General features: G+C 45.6%; 1 protein-coding gene across 1 annotated transcript in view; it reads left to right on the forward strand.

Moving 5' to 3' along the window:
- LOC144691355 (uncharacterized) overlaps positions 1–19,309 on the forward strand; it is a 215,509-nt gene that overhangs the window by 92,874 nt on the left and 103,326 nt on the right. The gene's annotated exons all lie outside the window — the stretch shown is intronic.

Here is a 19,309-nt window from a genome sequence, read left to right on the forward strand (position 1 = left end):
GAGAGAGGAGGCACACAGCTGCAAAAGCCTGTTTCAGTATATCATTGTCCTTTTCACTTCTTCCTCTCCCCTGATTGAAAAGGGTTCCCTTTAAGTACCTTACTGGTTGTATATTCCAAAGGGTCTTGATTAGCTCGTGTCTGCTGCAGTTATTGTTTCAGAACAGGTAATTGAGTTTTGATCTCTCATCTCAGAAACATTTGCAAAGTCTCAGTGTGGTGTGAACAGTCAGGAGGCGGGGTCTTTCACACTCTACACTTCATTCCAACTTTGAGGAATGTGAAATGTATTGTGTAGCAGCTCAGCCTGTCTGGGCTGTTTCTTTTAAAAAAAACACAATTGCCTGTTTAGGGTTCCAGTTTAAAATTCAGCCCGTGGAAAAATCAGATCTTCAAAAACGCATCCTAGTGACAATAACCAAATTTCTTTTGAAAGTTACAATTTAATCTGCATCCACCACCTCCTCAGGCAGCATATTCTTGATAATAGTAAAACCTCTTTGGCTCTTTTGCTAATTTCCTTCAAATTATGGCCTTCGGTTACTGCCAATCTAGCCAGTTTCTCCTTATTAAATCTAGCAAGCCATTTATAGTTTTGAATAGCTCTATTAAATCTCCTATTAACCTTCTCTGCTCTGAGGAAAACAACCCAAGTTTCTCTGGTTTCCCCACATTCTTGCTACCAGCCAGAAGGCTGTGGGTTGATGTCCCATCACAGACAAGATCTAGGCAGTATGAGGGGAGTGCAGCACTCCAGCGGTGCTGTCTTTTGGATAAGATATTAAGCCACTGCTTCGTCTGCCCCTCAGGTGTATGGAGAAGATCGACAGACACTATTTTGTAGATAAACAGAGGAGTTAACCCTGGTTTCCTGACCGATATTTATTTATCCTTCGACCAACATTGCTTGCACAAGTTATCTGGCTATTATCACGTTGTTGTTTGTGGGATCATGCTGCACACAAATTAACTGCTGCATTTCTTACATTACAACTGTGACTTGGCTTCAAGAGTGTTTTGTTGGCTGTAAAGCTCTCTGTGATGGTAACATAGAAACATAGAAAATAAAAATAGGAGTAGGTGATTCAGCCCTTCGAGCCTGCTCTGCCATTCAATACGATCATGGCTGATCCTCTATCTCAACGCAATACTCCTGCTCTCTCCTCATACTCCTTGATGCCATTAGAGTCTAGGAATCTATTTGTTTCCTTTTTAAATATATTCAATGACTTGGCATCCAAAGCCCTCTGTGGTAGAGAATTCCATAGGTACACCAAGGTGTACACTGAGTGAAGAAGTTTCTCCTCATCTCAGCCCTAAATGGCCTATCGCATATCCTGAGACTGTGACCCCTTGTTCTAGAGCCCCCAGCTAGAGGAAGCATCATCCCTGCATCCAGTCTGTCCAGCTCTATCAGAATTTTATACATTTCAATGAGATCCACTGTCATTCTTCTAAACTCCAGTGAATCCAGGTCTAGTCGGCCCAATCTCTCCTCATACGACAATCCTGCCATCCCAGGAATCAGTCTGGTGAACCTTCGCTGCACTCCCTCTGTGGCAAGTATATCCTTTCTTAGGTAAGGAAGCCAAAACTGCACACAATACTCCAGGTGTGGTCTCACCAAGGCCCTGTATAGCTACAGTAAGACATCCTTGCTACTGTACTCAAGTCCTCTTGCAATGAAGGCCAACATACCATTTGCCTTCGTAGCTGCTTACTGCACCTGCTTGCTTGCTTTCAGTGATTGGTGTACAAGGACACCCAGGTCCCTTTGTCATGTCCCAATCTATCACCATTTAAATAATATCTGCCTTTCTGTTTCTTCTACCAAAGTGGATAACTTCACACTTATCCACATTATGTTGCATCTGCCATATATTTGCCCACTCACTCAACTCATCTAAATCACCTTGAAGCCTCTTAACATCCTCCTCACCACTCACATTCCCACCTAGTTTTGTGTCGTCAGCAAACTTGGAAATATTACGTTTGATTCCCTCATCCAAATCATTGATACATATTGTGAATAGCTGGGGTCCAAGGACTGATCCCTGTGGTACCCCACTAGTTACCGCCTGCCATTCCAAAAAAGACCCATTTATTCATTCTCTCTGTTTCCTGTCTGCCAATCAATTCTCAATCCATGCCAATATTTTACCCTCAATCCCATGTGTTTTAATTTTGTACACTAACCTCTTATGTGGGACTTTATCAAAAGCTTTCTTAAAATCTAAATATACCACATCCACTGGTTCTCCCTTATCTATTCTGCTAGTTACATCCTCAAAAAACTCCAGTAGGTTTGTCAAACATGATTTCCTTTTCATAAATCCATGTTGACTTTGTCTAATCCCATTGATATTTTCTAAATGTCCTGTTATTACATCCTTTATAATAGACTCTTGCATTTTCCCTACCACTGATAGTAGGCTAACGGGTCTGTCATTTCCTGTTTTCTCTCTCCCTCCTTTTTTAAATAGTGGGGTTACATTTGCCACCCTCCAATCTGTCTGGACTGTATGAACAGTGTTATATAACAGTTATAACATTGTTATATAAAGACAAGTCTTTCTTTTTCACTCTGGAACACTGGCACATTTTCTATATGAATTAACCAAGCTGTCCATGTGATCTGTGGCGGATTTATTGCTGGAGTTTCTCAACACAGTCATTCAGAAAGAAAGGGATATGAGAATATGCAGTGACCAGTTAAATAGAATCATAGAAACTTGCAGTGCCATGGCGGGGGGCATTCAGCCTATTGTGCCCACACTGCCTCTGCACAAAACGGTTGTAATTAACCCCACATCCCTGCTTAATGCCTGTAACCATTCAAGTTCCCCGGCCTCAAGAACCCGCTGCACTCCCAATCAAACTAATTTACGGATAGAGCGACAACCGTTTTTTTCCGGGTGGAACATTCCAGATCCCTACAAACCACTGAGTGAAGAAATTTCCCCTCATTTCCCCTTGGGATCCAATATCTTCTATACCTTTTACAGGCACAATTTTTTTTTCAATGTTACAACATCTTCTCCAGTGGAAGCAATAGGTGGTAGAAATGTGCTTCCTGAGAGTGTTAAGTTAGTTGCTTAATCCCAGAGACAGCTGCTGGAAAGATCGTCTTGTGATGCCAATCTCAGCTGTATGAATTGTTAAAGTGCCATGTTGAGGTTGGATGCCTCATGTGTAGATGTGGTCTTGTGATTACAGCCTTTATAGCCTATAATCTCCTACAATGTTCAAACACTTAAAAACAAGCTTGGTGTCAGCCAATAATTATCCTTTAAAGCCTTGAAGACATCAGATACCATCGGCTGAAGCCATTATTGTATTATACATCTGGGGTAGTTTACAACATCAGTAGAGGTGGAGAGTTTGAAGTATCAATTCAGCGTCTGTTATACTACTCACAGACTTTGAGTTGGTTTATAAAAGGCCACTCCAATAGGTTAGTCCCATGCGTGGTGAAGATGGAAAAATACCACATCCAATCCGATCGCTTGTGGATCTTTTTACAGAGAAATCCTTAATAAATGCCACCATCTCACCCGTGTAATTGTAAATAGGGTTTGAGAGATTTAAATTTTGAAAGTGACAGCCACACATTAATGGACAGATTTGATTTTTGTGTACGTGTCTGTACAAATGTACTTGTTATCCTTGGGCAGAATTTTTAGCTTGGCAGGCGGGCGCAGCGAGTGTGCCGACATCAACGCGTAGCCGTGTGATAGACCGGCTGGCGGGCGTGTGCCAGAGCCTGCAGCGTGCCCGCCGACTGTTAAAAGGCCTGTTAAGCCCATTAAGTTATCAATTGTCCTTAATGTTTCACTGCCCATTCAACCTAACGGTTGACGGACAGGCAAAAAGGCCAAGCGGCCTTTGCATTTATTTGGAAACCTCATCCACGGATGGGATGAAGTTTCCAAAAGCAAATAAGAATGAAATGAAAACTTCACTTTTTAATTACAAACATGTTCCTGCTCGCGAGGAGAGTTTTTAGGTCGGTGAGCAAGGGCGAGGCCCGCTCGCCGACGTGTAGAATGATGCGGGATGACGTTGGGCGTGCGTCCCAGCATTCCGACTCGGCTGCGTGCCCGCCGACCTGTCAACGGCCACTTAAGGCCAGTAATAAAGGAATTAAAACACTTAGTGGACCTGCCCTTCCAACCTTAATGTTGGCGGGCAGACGAAGAACCCAGGCGGCCTTCAGAAAAAACACAAAACCTCATCCACGGGCGGGATGAGGTTTCATGAGAGATTTAAAATGTCGCAGAAATCTTTAAATAGGAGTCATGGACATGTCCCAGCTCGTATGACAGTGTCACATGAGGGGACACATCAATAACTTTTTTTCTCATCTTTATTCAATGTTTGAAACCTGAGCCAATCTCCGTAAGGCAGCATTTTGCTCTTTCACGCACATGCACATTCCCAGCTCAGGGAATCGCCCCCCACCCACACCAGCTCAGCACTTCCTGGCACACATCACGCTGGGTGGGCCGATTAAGGCCCGTCCATGTAAAATGGCGGCGTGCCCCCGACCTGGGGCGCCGATCGGGAACGCGCCTGCTTACACCCACTCCCTCCCCCCCGATGGGGGGATGATCCTGCCCCCCTGCCCCAGGTGACAGAATCACATGAGGAGACATGTTTTATTAAATTTTTCTGTTTAATAACGTTTTCAATATAGTTTTCATCCCCCTGAGGCAGCTCCGTGCCTCAGGGCGATTATTCAGCGCTTTTTCGCCCGCCCGCATGAAGTTCGTGATAGGCCTGTCCGGCCTAGACCCGCCCCAACCCTCCCCCCACCGCCCCCCGCCCGCACAGGCAGCGCTCAGTGCAGCCACTCACATATCACTCTGGACAGGCCTTAATCGGCCCACCAGCATGAAATCGCGGTGCGCTGTCGATCGCAGGCGGCGATTGGCTTTCTGACCGCCCCCACCCGCCCCCATCCCCGTTGATCCCGCACGCCAAGGGCAAAATTCTACCCCTTGCCACCGATGCGCATTGATTGACAAATCCTGAACCTTCTGTTCATTTGGCATCATCCTCTCCATCAAGGTGCACAATGATACACTTTGTTATGGCCATGTGAGGAGGTGTGAAATGACTCCCTATTCTCCCACTCCAGGTCTGACTGTAACGGGAGCTGGGACTTTCCGGCCCTGCTGTGCATTCGGCGGCCCAGGCAAAAGTCCATTGACTTTTGGCTGGACCGGGCGATCCAGGTGGGGGGTGGGGCCAGAAAATCCCACCCAGGGTATTTTTTTCGTGAATTCAGAGAGGATGTGCTTTTCCAATGCAGCAGGAGTCCCACTATTTACACCTTCTGATTGTAAAGAATTAGTCAGACAGGTTTCCTTAGGTTAAACAAAGGTCAAGAAACTATTTCCCAAATTTTAAAAATGACGAGGTCAACCATAAACACTATTCATACGTCACACACACTCGAACCACCCTGTAAATCCTTTCTATTGAAAACTGTAACATCATCCTTAATCAACACTGCCATGCCCTCTGCTCTTTTACTCTCCCTATCATTTCAAATATTTCATAACCATGAATATTAAGAACCCATTCCTGGCCTTGTTTGAAACCTATCTCTGTTACTACAAGCACATAGTTCCATGTGGCAATTTGTGCCTGCAGCTCATCGATCTTAACAATTACTGTGGACATTGATGGGCGTACAATTTAATACCTGCTTCATCATTTTTGCTATTTACCTCATTCTAGTCCCTGCAATTTATAGGATAGTTCCCATTTTGCTGCTGTTTATAATTCACTGTCCTCTGATTTCCACACTGCTCCTTTCTGCTATTTTCTGCTTCCCTGCCCCCACATCGAATATATTTAAAACTAGTTTTGAGGTTTTCATTTTAAACTTGGTAAAAGTGGATTCAATGCAGCAGTAATTAATATGTCTAACTCTAATCTGTTTGCAGCTGTTGGTGTCACCACTCACAATGGGAATGTTACAATTACCAGTACTGGTAAGTGAGCATTGGGGACATGTGCATTCAATTTTAACATTCCTGGTCACAAACAATCGCTTCTAACAAACCTTTAACGTATGCTTATTTCATCTAAGACTCAATGCAGTATTACAGGTGGTTGCATTGGCAAGACTGCTGCCAGAATTTTTTCATTTGAAACAGCCAATAAAGATCAAAAAAGGAATAGATTACATGCTACCTCTGTAAAGACGTTAGCTGCATCTATTTTTTAATCTATCTGATCTACAGATATAAATTCTATTCAATGGGTACACTTCAATCCTTTGCCTCTAATAAAGTACAATTGTTTCTGGAAATTTAACACACCATGTCCTCATTAGGCCTGGTAGTCCCATTATCTGAGAGCAGGTGCATGTTTTGCAGTGGACATTCAGAGGGCTACTGTAGTATAAGGATCTGGCACATACAGGGTTAATGTGGGACTGAGTACAGTACCGCCCACAGAGTGATGTAAGAAGGCACATGACCCAGACCCAAGTCAGGGGTCAGGGTGATGTTGAGTGGAGACGGCTTAAGACCTAAGCATGGAGATATCTCCTAGCCTGTACCCTTTATCGTACATTTGTAAATAGTTCTACTTGTTAATAAAGACTTACCGTTAACCTACTGAAGTCTGTGAAGACTTCTTTCAGAGACACCGTTCTGTAACCAACACCCTCCCAAAAGCCGCAAGCAGTTGAAGGAGGAAAACTAACTGATCCCAAAGGAGACAGATTGATTAATGTGGCCACAGTTTTTCTATTTTAGATGAAACAATATTTTTAAAATGTCTTTATTACTCACTGTGGGTTTCTGGTCAAGTGAAGGTCTGATTTCTTGGCTTTGGAGTAAGTTCCTCCATGGTTTCTCTCACCCACGCCACTCACTTTCTCTGGGGATTCAAGGCAGGGAGAGTGGTGGGGGAGCAGCTGCAGCCAACTAGTAGCATTGAACTGCCTTTCTCCCAACAACGGCATTGTGTCCACAAGCCTTCGATGCCTGTAGTTACATTTGTTTGGATTTCTTCCTAGATACCAGAATTTCTGCTTAACAGATGCACAGATCTCAATCTGTAAATCTGACCTGCTTTAAAACCTGAAATAACTGCTAAAGCTAATGAGCTGGGAAATATTCCTGCTTCTCGATTGAAGCAAAAAATGCGGGAAATGCTCAGCAGGTCATTCAGCCTCTGTGGAGAAGGAAACAGAGTTAACATTTCAGGTCAATAATCTTTCACCCAAACTGTTTAAATCATCTTTGGAATATTCCATTGAAATATTCAGAATACTCCAATTTTACCTTTAACCTCAACATTCTCTTGAACATTGACCTTTAGGATTGCTTTACAAGAACAGCACAGCAGAGTTGTGCCAAACAAATAACTTGATTATTTTAATTTCCATTATTCCTTGTCTTTTCTTTGTATTTCTTTCTTCAAATGGCTTCTCTAATTCAGACTGGAGGGAGCACAAATAGACTATGCACAGAATTCGCTGTAACCATTGACAATGTTGCTCTTATAGTTGACAGAGCATTTACAGTTCTAGACGTGCTAGACATTTATTAGTTTTTCTGCCTTGGCCTTGTCTAATGGAACATTCTGTAATAGCAAAGAGGTCTACTTGTGGCGTTGTTAAACGGTGGCTGGCACAAGTCGATTTCAACTTGATGAGGTAGATATGAATAGAAAGACTTTGACCAATTAAACTTAATTCTTCTAAAATTGCAACTATTTTCCCATTACTGGATTATTACACCCATTATAAAGCGAAAGTTGTGTTACCACCATGTGATGAGGAGTTAAAAATTAACTGCCCTAATTTATCACTCCAGGTCTGATCGTAACAGATTTGCTTGTGAATTTAGGAGGATGAAGGAATTTTTCCGATGTCTGCATTTAACCATTCGTGAACTGATTGCAAAGGAACTGGTCTGATAGGCTTTCTTGAGGTTTCTTTAAGCAAAGGGGGTTAGTTTTTATTGAGTTAAAAACTCACCCAGGTAAGGATAGCTTCTCGAACTTTCGTGACCCACATTCACGCATACAAAAGCATGCAAAGTTTTACAAGTTATACTTTCTTAGTTAAATTAAAAGTATAATACTGGAAGGTAAAAAGAGAGTTCATGGTTTATGAGTTCTTTGCTATGGCAGAGATCTTTTCAGGTATCTTTAAATTCCAGGAGTTGAGTTGAAATCCATGTAACTGCAATTACCAGAAACAATTTCCTTTTTAACCCTTAATCAGCCTTTTCCAGAAATCGTTGAGTTTTGCTCATGGGGTGCCCTTTGATGGAAATTCACTATCTTTGTGCTGGATTTTTAAACTGTAAGAGCTAGGGCTTTAATTGGAGGAGTAAGAGAAAAAGGAACTATTTTACTGCTCCATTGGCAGTTTCTCCAGACCACCCTTTGCTTCTCAGTTTAGTAGCTGTATGAAAAGATTTCAAAAATGGTTACTAGTTACATGACCTTCTTTCCCCAAAGATTTGCTTATTGGATGTCTGAATCTGGCTTTTGTTTTATGGCTTATAATGTCCCAGTCATTGACTTCTGATGGAGTCATTATCCATTTTGAAGACCCTTTTCCAGGTAGCTATTGCCCTGGTAGACTTTCAGTCTCTGCTGGAGAGGTAGTATTATAAAAATGCAAATGCTATGTCCCATTCCTTTTAATAGTCCCTTTTTGAAGTGGACCTTGACACCATCAGCTGTGAAATTCCATGTGCAACATGTCAGGGCATGTCTGCATTGTAATCCAAACAGAAACTTCCCTGAAAAGTGGTCAACTTACAAAACCATACATCAGGTGACTTGTCGTAGCCATCTTTGCTCAGTGTCTATTTTTGTCTTTAAAAGGTCCTTTTTTAAACAGTCCAGTATATGTTTGGTAACAGGTTGTGACTCAGTTACAATTCCCGTCATTGGTAACAAATGTTAGATGGGGAAACTGCAATTCAATCAGGACAATACAATCAAATTAATGTTTTATACTTTAAAGTAAGAAACCTATTTAAAGATCAAATATTATTCATTTACAAAGCATGTATATACATATAAAACATTTACTTGCTTCTATGAGATATAGCAGGTTTGTTAATCACATCTGATTTAATATCCTGTGCTCCTTTTACAGGCACTACCTTTTTCAATGTTACAGCATCTTCTCCATCAAATACAACAGGTAGTGGAAATGTGATTTCTGAGAATGTGATGGTTTAACTTACTTGTTTAAAACCAAGGAAAACTTTTGGAACAATGGTCCAGTGATGTCAATCTCAGCTGGATGAATTGTGAAAGTACCATGTTGAGGTTAGATGGCACTTAAAGATGGAAACCTGTGATCATAGTCTTGATTGTGTATAATCTATAATGATCAAGCACTTACTGTCAAGCTCGATGCCACCTAATAACTAAATTTTACAACATTGATGGTTGGATCAATCATGGGCCCAGCTAGTTAGGAAAATAATACAACTGGAGGTAATGTTGCAACATCAGTAAAGGTGGAGAGCTTGTAGTATCAGATTGGCACCTGTTAAATGTCACAGCTCATCTTCTAACTTGGTGCTGGCTCTATAAAAGGCCATTGTGCCAAATGAGCTCCACAGGTTGCCAAGAGGGAAATCAACCACATTCAACCTAACTGCTTGTAATCCTTTCACAGAGAATTCCTTTCCCAATACTACCACATCACCTGTGACAGATAACTGCAAATAGGCGTTCAAGAGATTTAGGGCAGAAATTCCCCCCCATCGGCGGGGTGGGGATGGGGGTTGTGTGGGGGCGGGCGAAAAAGTGCAGGAATCTTCCTGGGGCACAGAGGTGCTTCAGGGAGATTAGTTCAAGTTTCAAAAATTTAAATAAAGGAAGGAAAAAATTTTAAGACATGTCCCCCCATGTGACAGTGTCACAGGAGCTGGGACATGTCAATGAATTTTTGAAAAAAAATTTATTCAATTTATAGGCACTTCCCGTGGATGAGGTTCCATGAAAAATGTGAAGGCCGTCTGGGCTCTTCGCTTGCCTGTCAGCCTTAAGATTGGACGGGCAGCATTCTTAACAACTTTAATTACTTTCTTAATGGCCTTAATAGGCCTTTGAAAGTTCGGCGGCTGCACAGCCGACTCAGCTGCGTGCCTGCCGAACTGAGAATCTAAATGACGTGCAGTGACATCGGGACGCCCGCCTGACATCATTTTATATGTCGGCGAGCGAGCTCCGCTGACCCGAAAATTCTTCCCTTAAATTTTGAAAATGTCAAATGAACATCAGTGGACAAAGCTTGATATTTGTTTACATGACTGAATTTAAATACATAGAATCACAGAATCACAGAATCACAAAGTGCAGAAGAGGCCCTTCGGCCCATCGAGTCTGCATCGGCAAGTGAGAAACACCTGACCTACCCACCTAATCCCATTTACCAGCACTTGCCCCATAGCCTTGAATGTTATGACGTGCTAAATGCTCATCCAGGTACTTTTTAAAGGATGTGAGGCATCTGCCTCCACCACCCTCCCAGGCAGCGCAATCCAGACCGTCACCACCCTCTGGGTAAAAAAGTTTTTCCTCATAGCTCCCCTAAACCTCCTGCCCCTCACCTTCAACTTGTGTCACCTCGTGACTGACCCTTCGACTAAGGAAAACAGCTGCTCCCTATCCATAATGTCCATGCCCCTCATAATCTTGTACACCTCAATCAGGTCACTCCTCAGTCTTCTCTGCTCCAACGAAAACAACCCAAGTCTACACAACCTCTCTTCATAACTTAAATGTTTCATCCCAGGCAACATCCTGGTGAATCTCCTCTGCACCCCCTCCAGTGCAATCACATCCTTCCTATAATGTGGCGACCAGAACTGCACACAGTACTCCAGCTGTGGCCTCACCAAGGTCCTATACAACTCCAACATGACCTCCCTACTTTTGTAATCTATGCCTCGATTGATAAAGGCAGGTGTCCCATATGCCTTTTTCACCACCCCACTAACATGCCCCTCCGCCTTCAGAGATCTATGGACACACAGTCCAAGGTCCCTTTGTTTCTCAGAACTTCCTAGTGTCATGCCATTCATTGAATACTTCCTTATCAAATTAATCCTTCCAAAGTATATCACCTCACACTTTTCAGGGTTAAATTCCATTTGCCACTGATCTGCCCATTTGACCTCCCGTTTATGTCTTCCTGTAGTCCAAGACACTCAACCTCATTGTTAGCCACCCGGCCAATCTTTGTGTCATCCGCAAACTTACTGGGCTGAATTTTCCGTTCAGTGGGCGGGCAGAACTGAACCAATCGTGGGTCGCGGCGCCATTTTGCGTGGGTGGGCCAATTAAGGCCAACCCAGCGCATTTCACACTCCCGTGGAGAGCGGGACTTTTAAAATTGCGGCGGGCTGGTTCCAATGGGGAACCGGCAGTCTGTATAAAGAAAGGCCAGGCAGCCTCCTTTAGGCTGATCACCATGGCCAGCTCCAGGGTGCACTGCAGGGGTCTGCACAGCAGGCTCTGGTAGAGGGAAGGTCAGAGGAGGGGGGGCAGACTGCAGGGTAGGCCAGCGGGGGGCCAATGTGCCCCTCGGTACTCCGATGCCTGCCTTGCTGCCCTTATTGAGGAGGTGGCAGCATGGCGAGAGGTCCTGTTTCCACAGGATGGGAGGAGGAGGCCCCCCAAGTGACAAAGCAGGCTTGGCAGGAGGTGGCGGAGGTGGTCAGCTCCAGGGATGTTGTGCGGCGAACATGGATCCAGTGCCATAAGCGCTTCAATGATTTGCTGCTCTCTGGAAGGGTGAGTACCATGTCGGCCTTGGTCATTTTACCCAGCAGGTAGCCTTAGCCTTTGAGCTCCCCCCCACGTCTGCAGGGGAGGCAGCTAGACACATACTCAGAACTCCAACACATGTCTTATTGATGGTAATGAGATGGTGGAAGGGGAGCCTCAAGGTGTCGTGGCCAAGAGCCATCTGCTGGCCTCAGCGCCGCACCTAGTTGCGCCTCCTTGCCAGGGGCGCTAAGACCCGTGTGTTATTCAAAGTGATGGACGCCGAATGTGTCCAAGGTGGCTGTTGAGGGAGGGGGTTGGGACCAGCCTTACTATCTTCTGGGGACTGATCACCAGTAGTGTGGACAGGAGCCGCTGGAGGCCTCAGATGGGCCACTGTGGTTGGGGTGCGGTGTGCGCGTGCAGAGTACATGAGCGATCAGCCCCAATAAATCCTCTTCTCTGTTCTGCAGGAGAAAACTGTGCACAACTGCCATAAGCGTTTGTGCACTGGTGGTGGGCACACCGTGCTGCAGATACTCACACAATTCAAAGAACAAGCCATGGAGCTGGGGAGGAGGCAGGCGGCCAGGTCGGCAGGTGTCGGTCAGGCTGGAGTGCAGCGGCCAGGTATTTGAGGTCCACAGTCCCATCGACTCTGTCTCCCCACCATCCAAAGCACTGATGGTTGCTGCAATCGTTAATGCAGCAACACTGCTCATTCACAGACTGATACAGTCAGACGTGTGGGTCATACACAAAGGTCCCTCGGCCCCTTAGGGATGCGCGTCTCCAGCACCTTCCAAAGTCGCCTTATCCCATTTGTGACCACTATCCCCATGGCCTAACATGCCATGGCATCGCTGCTGCACATCCAAAGACTTATTACATCTTAGGAGGGTTGGGACCTCCACCACCCTTTCAGCCAGTGTGTCCCACATTACTCTGTCCAAAAGGTCCTCAGCACCTCACCTGTCAACCTCATGGCACTCAACTTAAATAAATGCCACCACGTTACTCATCCCTGCGCCAAGGGGAAATGTTGCCTTCTGTCCACCCGTTCTATGCCCCTCATAACGGTATGAACGTCAATAATGTGACCTGTCAATCTCCTGTGCCCCACGGCAAATGTCGCAAGTGTTTGCGATGTTTCCTCATCACTCCAACTCTCCAGGCCAGCATGCATCCAGGTCAGGAACCTCTGCACTCTCCCCACTCCAATACCATCCCTCCCATGAAGTGCAGGTCACAACTGAACGCAGAAGTGTAGATGTGGCCTCGACAGCGTTTCCTGCACTTGTAACATGACCTCCCTTTTCCTACATTCTATTCCTCGGCTAATAAAGACAAGTCTGGCTTTGACCTTGTTAAACGCCTTATGTTCCTGTTCTGCTACCTTAACGGGTCTGCCCAGCAAGGTCCCTGTAATCGTCGTGACTTCCCACGGTCCCACCATTACTCATGTATTCCCGTACCTTGTTTGTCTTGCCCAAGTGCTTAACCGAACACCTATCCACATAACATTCCATGTGGCATTCCTTAGGCCATCTGACCAGCCTGTCTGTATGTGCGTGTAATGTTTGGGCCTTCTCTTGACTATTTACCACCCGACCAATATTCGTCTCCTTAGGTTCTTGAGGGCTGAGCGCATATGAGCCTGGGGGGGAAAGGGATGAAAGGTGTTACTGACTGAACACTATCTGATGCACTGTCCTTGTTGTTAATTTCAGCATCACCACCGCATGGCCGCCCCCAACACGTCCAGAGCCCCCTCCACACCTGAGGGGCGTAAATTGTCACGAGCGTCACACCATTTCAGCGAGCCAGGCACTAGCGCAGCGACTATCACATCGGTGGGGAATGTAACATCGGCCAGTGTCCCGGGGCACAGTGGAGAGGGCACTTCACAATCGCTGGAGGAGATGGCATGGACAGAGAGTGCCGATGGCGCCAGCAGCCGGAGGACTGCAGGGGACCAGGCACATGCTGAGTCTGGCCGTGATGATGTGCCTCTGGAGATGTCAACAATGCAGCAGCTGCAGGACAAGCAGCAGGATGCACGGGAGCATCTGGCAGGGTTGCATGAGGGTGTGCTTCAGTTGGTCTCTGTGGTGGAGGAGTCCAGGCAGAGCGTCAGTGAAGGCATGAACCTCAGGACAGAGCTTCAGGCTTCCTCCACTGATAGATTGGCGACTCTCATGGAGAGGGGCTTCGATCTGATGGAGAATCTTCTGATTGGGTTACGCTCTGACCTGCAAGCCCTCACAGCGCTAATGGCCACAGGTGGTCATTCCCAATGTGGGAGATGTTCTGGGCACCAAGTGTTGCCACTCGGTGCCCATCCATCTGCGGTGAGCGGGGAGGTCCAATGTGACCTCACGTCGGCGCAGCAGCTGCCTGTTGTCGCTGTGAGCTCCTCTCAGGGCGCTCCAGATGAGGGCAGCAGCTCCTCCGTCCCTCTGCCAGTGACCGTTGCATCCATTGAGGCTGCGGCAACTGGAGAGGTGCCAGTTCAGGAATTGGCCACTCCCTCCCAGGCAGGGCCAGCACAGGCTCCACGGGCCAGAGGACGGCCGCCAAGGTCATCGAGGCCAACAGGACAGCAGAGTCAGCAGGCTGTCTGACAAGCCACTCCGAGCGATGGGGCGGCACTTGACGTAGCACCCACAAACGTAAGCATAAGGCACGTTAGGCACTCCACGGGTATGTCACTGGTGAATGTCCCGAGATTAGGGAAGTTATATTTTTCAATGTTGGAGCAACGTTTTGTTTTGTTTTAGTGGCACCATCGGATGGATGGGAATAAAGTCCACATTTCTGACCATGGCTGAGGGTGTTTTCTTTGTGCTGCATTTGTCTGTTTCACAGACGTCTCATGAGTGTTTGAGTGGACATTGATGTTTCTGTACTAAGCCCTTAGTTGCAGCTGATGAGGTGGAAGATGTGTCACCTAAGTGCCACGTGTGGAAGCTCCAGGCAATGCTGGTCCTGCTGATCCATGTGTGTGGAGCTAGCTGAAGGTTCTTTGGATTAAATTGTCCCGGGTGTCCCTGCCTCCTTGGTGAGTAGTGGGTCAGCGCTCAGCCCTGCATCATCACCCTGTGCTTCCTCATCCTCTGAGCCACTGCTGGATTCATCATGTGCAGCCTCATCCAGTGCGTCAAGGTTTTCATCGTCCACTGCATCCCCCCCTTTCCAGCACAAGATTGTGCAGAGTGCAGCATGCTACCACTATCACAGAGACGCGATCTGGGGGGTACTGGAGTGCGCCCCCTGAGCGGTCCAGGCAACGGAAGCGCATCTTGAGAAGACCGATGGTTCTCTCCACCACAGCCCTTGTGGTGCCCTGGCTCCTATTGTACCGCTGCTCAGCTTCTGTTCTTCGATGGCGGAGAGGCGTCATGAGCCACCTTCTGAGGGGATAGCCCTTGTCACCCAGCAGCCATCCATCCAGCCGGGCTGGAGCACTGAAGAGCCCTGGCACCTGGGAGTGTCCGAGGATGTAGGCGTCGTGGAAGCTGCCTGGGTACCTTGCACAGACTTGTAGAATCAGCATCCTGTGGTCACACACTATCTGCACGTTCATGGAGTGGAAGCCCTTCCTGTTGACAAAGGCACCGGGCTCACTGCTGGTACCTTGATGGCCACATGTGTACAGTCTATAGCACCCTGGACACGGGGGAAGCCAGCAAAGGCCGCAAAGCCTCTGGCTCACTGTGTCTGACTTGCCTGGTCGCAGCGGAAGTGGATAAAGGTCAATGTCCGTCTGAACAGAGCGTCTGTAACCTGCTTGACACAAGTGCGGACAGCTGATTGGGAGACACCGCAAAGATCACCCACCGAGCCCTGGAAGGTGCCAGAGGCATAGAAGTTGAGGGCAACTGTGAGCTTCAGAGCCACTGGCATGGGGTGTCCACCCACACAGTTGGAGATATCTCAGGGCCAATCATCTGACAGATATAGTTGACTGTCTCCCTTGACAGACGGAGCCTCGTTCGGCACTGCACCTCAGACACATTGAGGTAGCTGCTTCTCTGCCTGTAAACCCTGGCAGCAGGATAGTGGCGTCTTCTGTGGCCCCTTCCACCTTGGACAACCTCTTGGCCCTGCGCCCCTTGTGCCTGCGCCTGGCTTCCCAAAGGTGGCTCCCCTGGAGGCTGATTGTCCACTCCTGGCCTCCTCCTTATTCTATCCCTCCCTTCCTCCTCAGAGGAGCTGCCTCCAGTGGAGATGTCAGAATCCATACCCAGGCTAAATGGAGGCCTCCAGAAAGCTGCAGGCCTGATAAAGATTCCTGTCTGCAGAGTGCTGAGCTGAAGCTTCAAAGTACAGAGAAAGCTATTGGAAATCGATCTGAACTGCTACAGATCACACAGGCAAGTTTAAAACACTTTCTGCATTAAATACTTCAGATAAAACATGAACAAACCCTCTGAGCCCACATATCCGGCCCGCGGATGAGGTTTGTTAAAAAGTCACTTACCCGCCGAAGATCGCATGGGCCCCTCAAAAACGGCTTCGATTGCCGAGTTAGGGGCCTTAACAAGGCCTTTAATTAATGACGGGTGCACATCGTGCTGCATAGTGCGCCCGCCCACCTAAATATCGCGATGCCACACGCCCGAGGTCACCGTGCGTCATTTTACGCACCAACGTGTGGGGCCCCCCCCCACGCACGTCACCCAGAAAATTCTTCCCACTAATCCTACCCCCCACATAGTCATCTATGTCGTTTATATAAATGACAAATAATAGGGGACCCAGCACAGATCCCTGTGGTACGCCACTGGACACTGGCTTCCAGTCACTAAAGCATCCTTCTGTCATCACCCTCTGTCTCCTACAACTAAACCAATTTTGAATCCATTTTATCAAATTACCTTGTATCCCATGTGCATTTGCCTCCTTGAAAAGTCTCCCAGGTGGGACCTTGTCAAAGGCTTTGCTGAAATCCATATAAATGACATCAACTACACTACCCTCATCTACACACCTGGTCACCTCCTCAAAAAATTCAATCAAATTTATTAGGCATGACCTCCCTCTGACAAAGCCATGCTGACTATCCCTGATCAAACCTTGCCTCTCCAAGTGGAGATAGATACTCTCCTTCAGAACTTTCTCCAATAGTTTCCCAAACACTGACGTGAAACTCACTGGTCTGTAGTTCCCTGGCTTATCTCTACAACCCTTCTTAAATAGCGGAACCACATGTTCCCCTAATTACCAATGCACTTTGGATGACAAATTGTGTCCTTCTGTTCATTTGCCATCAGTATCTCCTTTAAGATGCACAGTGACACATTGGGGGGGATCTGAACAGCAAGAGTAGTAGTCAGATAGACAAATGTCACACACCCAAACTCAAAAGAAAACTGCAGACAAAATATCAGGTCAACTGCATGTAAAAGATATGTCTTTCCACCAGAGTAGGAAATGGCTCATCAAAGAGAATGCATAGTTTGTAGATGCGTAGAAGATACTCAGCAAGACAGCCATTCTTCTGAACATTATCATTGCCACGATTTGAATGGGGAGAGCAACAACTTCAAATTGATAATAATATTTCTGAAATTTTAGTTCTCTTTGGGCTAATTTAAATTCAAAAATGAGCTTGGAACAAATGATCTGGATCTATTCAGCTCGTGAAAATTTTAACACTTTGCAATAAAATCCTTAAGTAGTTCAAGAAAGTAATGTCATTGACAGGGCGTGGCTATTGGTTGTCTGATCAGAAATCTTGTACTTTTCTTACAGAGAACAGCACTATTGTTGATGTGACACCTTCTCCACAACAATGTTCTCCTTGAAAATATTAATTATATAAGAAACCTGATGTTGAAATTGAGTAGTTAAGCACCCCAGGAAATGGCTGATGTGATCTATCATGGAATCCTCAGGATAGGAGGCTATTTAGATCATCATTCCCTATGCTGGCTCCTGAAAGAGCTATCCAATTAGTCCCAGTCCCTGCTCTTTCCCCATAGACCTGTAATGTTCTCTTTTTTCAAGTATACTTTTACAATAGAATCAGATTCCAACAATTCTTGCACAGACGTCCTCGCACAACTTTATTTGATAATGTCCTACAACTTCAAGCCCTTACAGTCAAGCTTGGTGCCATCTAAGAATCACATTTTGTAATGTGGATGGTGTCATGAACCATGGGCCTGGCCCACGAACCACGTGTTACGCTTGAAGAGATTTGCAACTTCAGCAGAGGAGCAGAGCTGGAGGTAGCGAATTGGCCACCTCTTATACACCTCAGCTATTTTATTACCCACTGATTTTGAGCAGGTTTATAATTAGGCCAATGCATGGCCACAAAAAATCTAACTGTTTGTAATCCTTTTAGAGGAAATTCCTTTACTAACGCTACCAGCTCACCTGTGACAGGTAAATGCAATAGCCATTTAAGAGATTACATTTTGAAAGTTTCAGCTGTCCAATAAAGGACAAACGTAGACTTTTGTTTACATGACTAGATGAATGTTCTTGATCACGTCCTCAAAAATGCTCATTGATTGACAAATTCTATCCCTCTGCTGATTTGCCAACAGCGCCTCCTTAAGGTGCACAATCAGGGAAGGTTTCAACAATAACAGCAATAGTCAGATCCATTTGTCTTGTCACAAAAAAATATCAGTGAGTACATAGTTTGTGGATGCGTGGAAGAAACTCAGGTTAAACAGCCATTGCTATGAACGTTATCATTGGCACAATTTTAATGGGGAGATCAATGACTTAGAATCAATATTAAAATTTCTCAAATTGTTTTACATCAGAAATTAATTTCTGCCCAGGCTGACTTAAATTCAAGGTTGGTTGTGAAGGAATAGTCTGGATCCATTAAACTCATGAAACATTTCTCATTTTGCAATATAATCATTAAGTAGTTCAGTTGTACCATCACCTGTAGATATTTTACAGAGTGATGTTACAGACAGCGTGTGGGGTTCATTGTCTGAACTGAAATTGTGTTCTTTCCTGACAGCAAACAGCAGTACTATTAATGTGACATCATCTACACAGCACACAACAGGTATTGAAAATGTGTTCTTATTAAGATTATAAGACATCCGATACTGAAAATGGGTAGTAAAAAGCATGGGAAGCTGTTGGTGTGATTAAACATAGAGTCAGAGAACAGAAGGAGATGATTTGGCTCCTGGTGTCTATGCGGGCTCTCATCCAATTAGCCACATAGACCTGCTTTTACACCCTGGCCCTGAAACATTCCCCTTTTCAAGTATTTCTCCAATTCCCTTTTGAAAGTTACAACAGAATCTGCTTTTCAGGCTGTAGACTCGAAACTGTATCAACTCGCTGCGTAAATTTAATTTCTCCTCATCCCCACTCTAATTCTTTGGGTGATAACCTTAAATCCATATCCTCTTGTTACTAACCAATCTGGCAGTGGCTACAGTTAGCTATAGTGAACACAACATTTACTGTGTATAATCTCCTGCAATGTCCAAACTCTGACAGTCAAGTTCAGCATCATCTAATGACTACATTTTACAAATTGATGGCATTGTAAATCT

Source organism: Cetorhinus maximus, chromosome 16, assembly GCF_964194155.1.
Source record: "Cetorhinus maximus chromosome 16, sCetMax3.hap1.1, whole genome shotgun sequence".
NCBI lineage: Eukaryota > Metazoa > Chordata > Chondrichthyes > Lamniformes > Cetorhinidae > Cetorhinus > Cetorhinus maximus.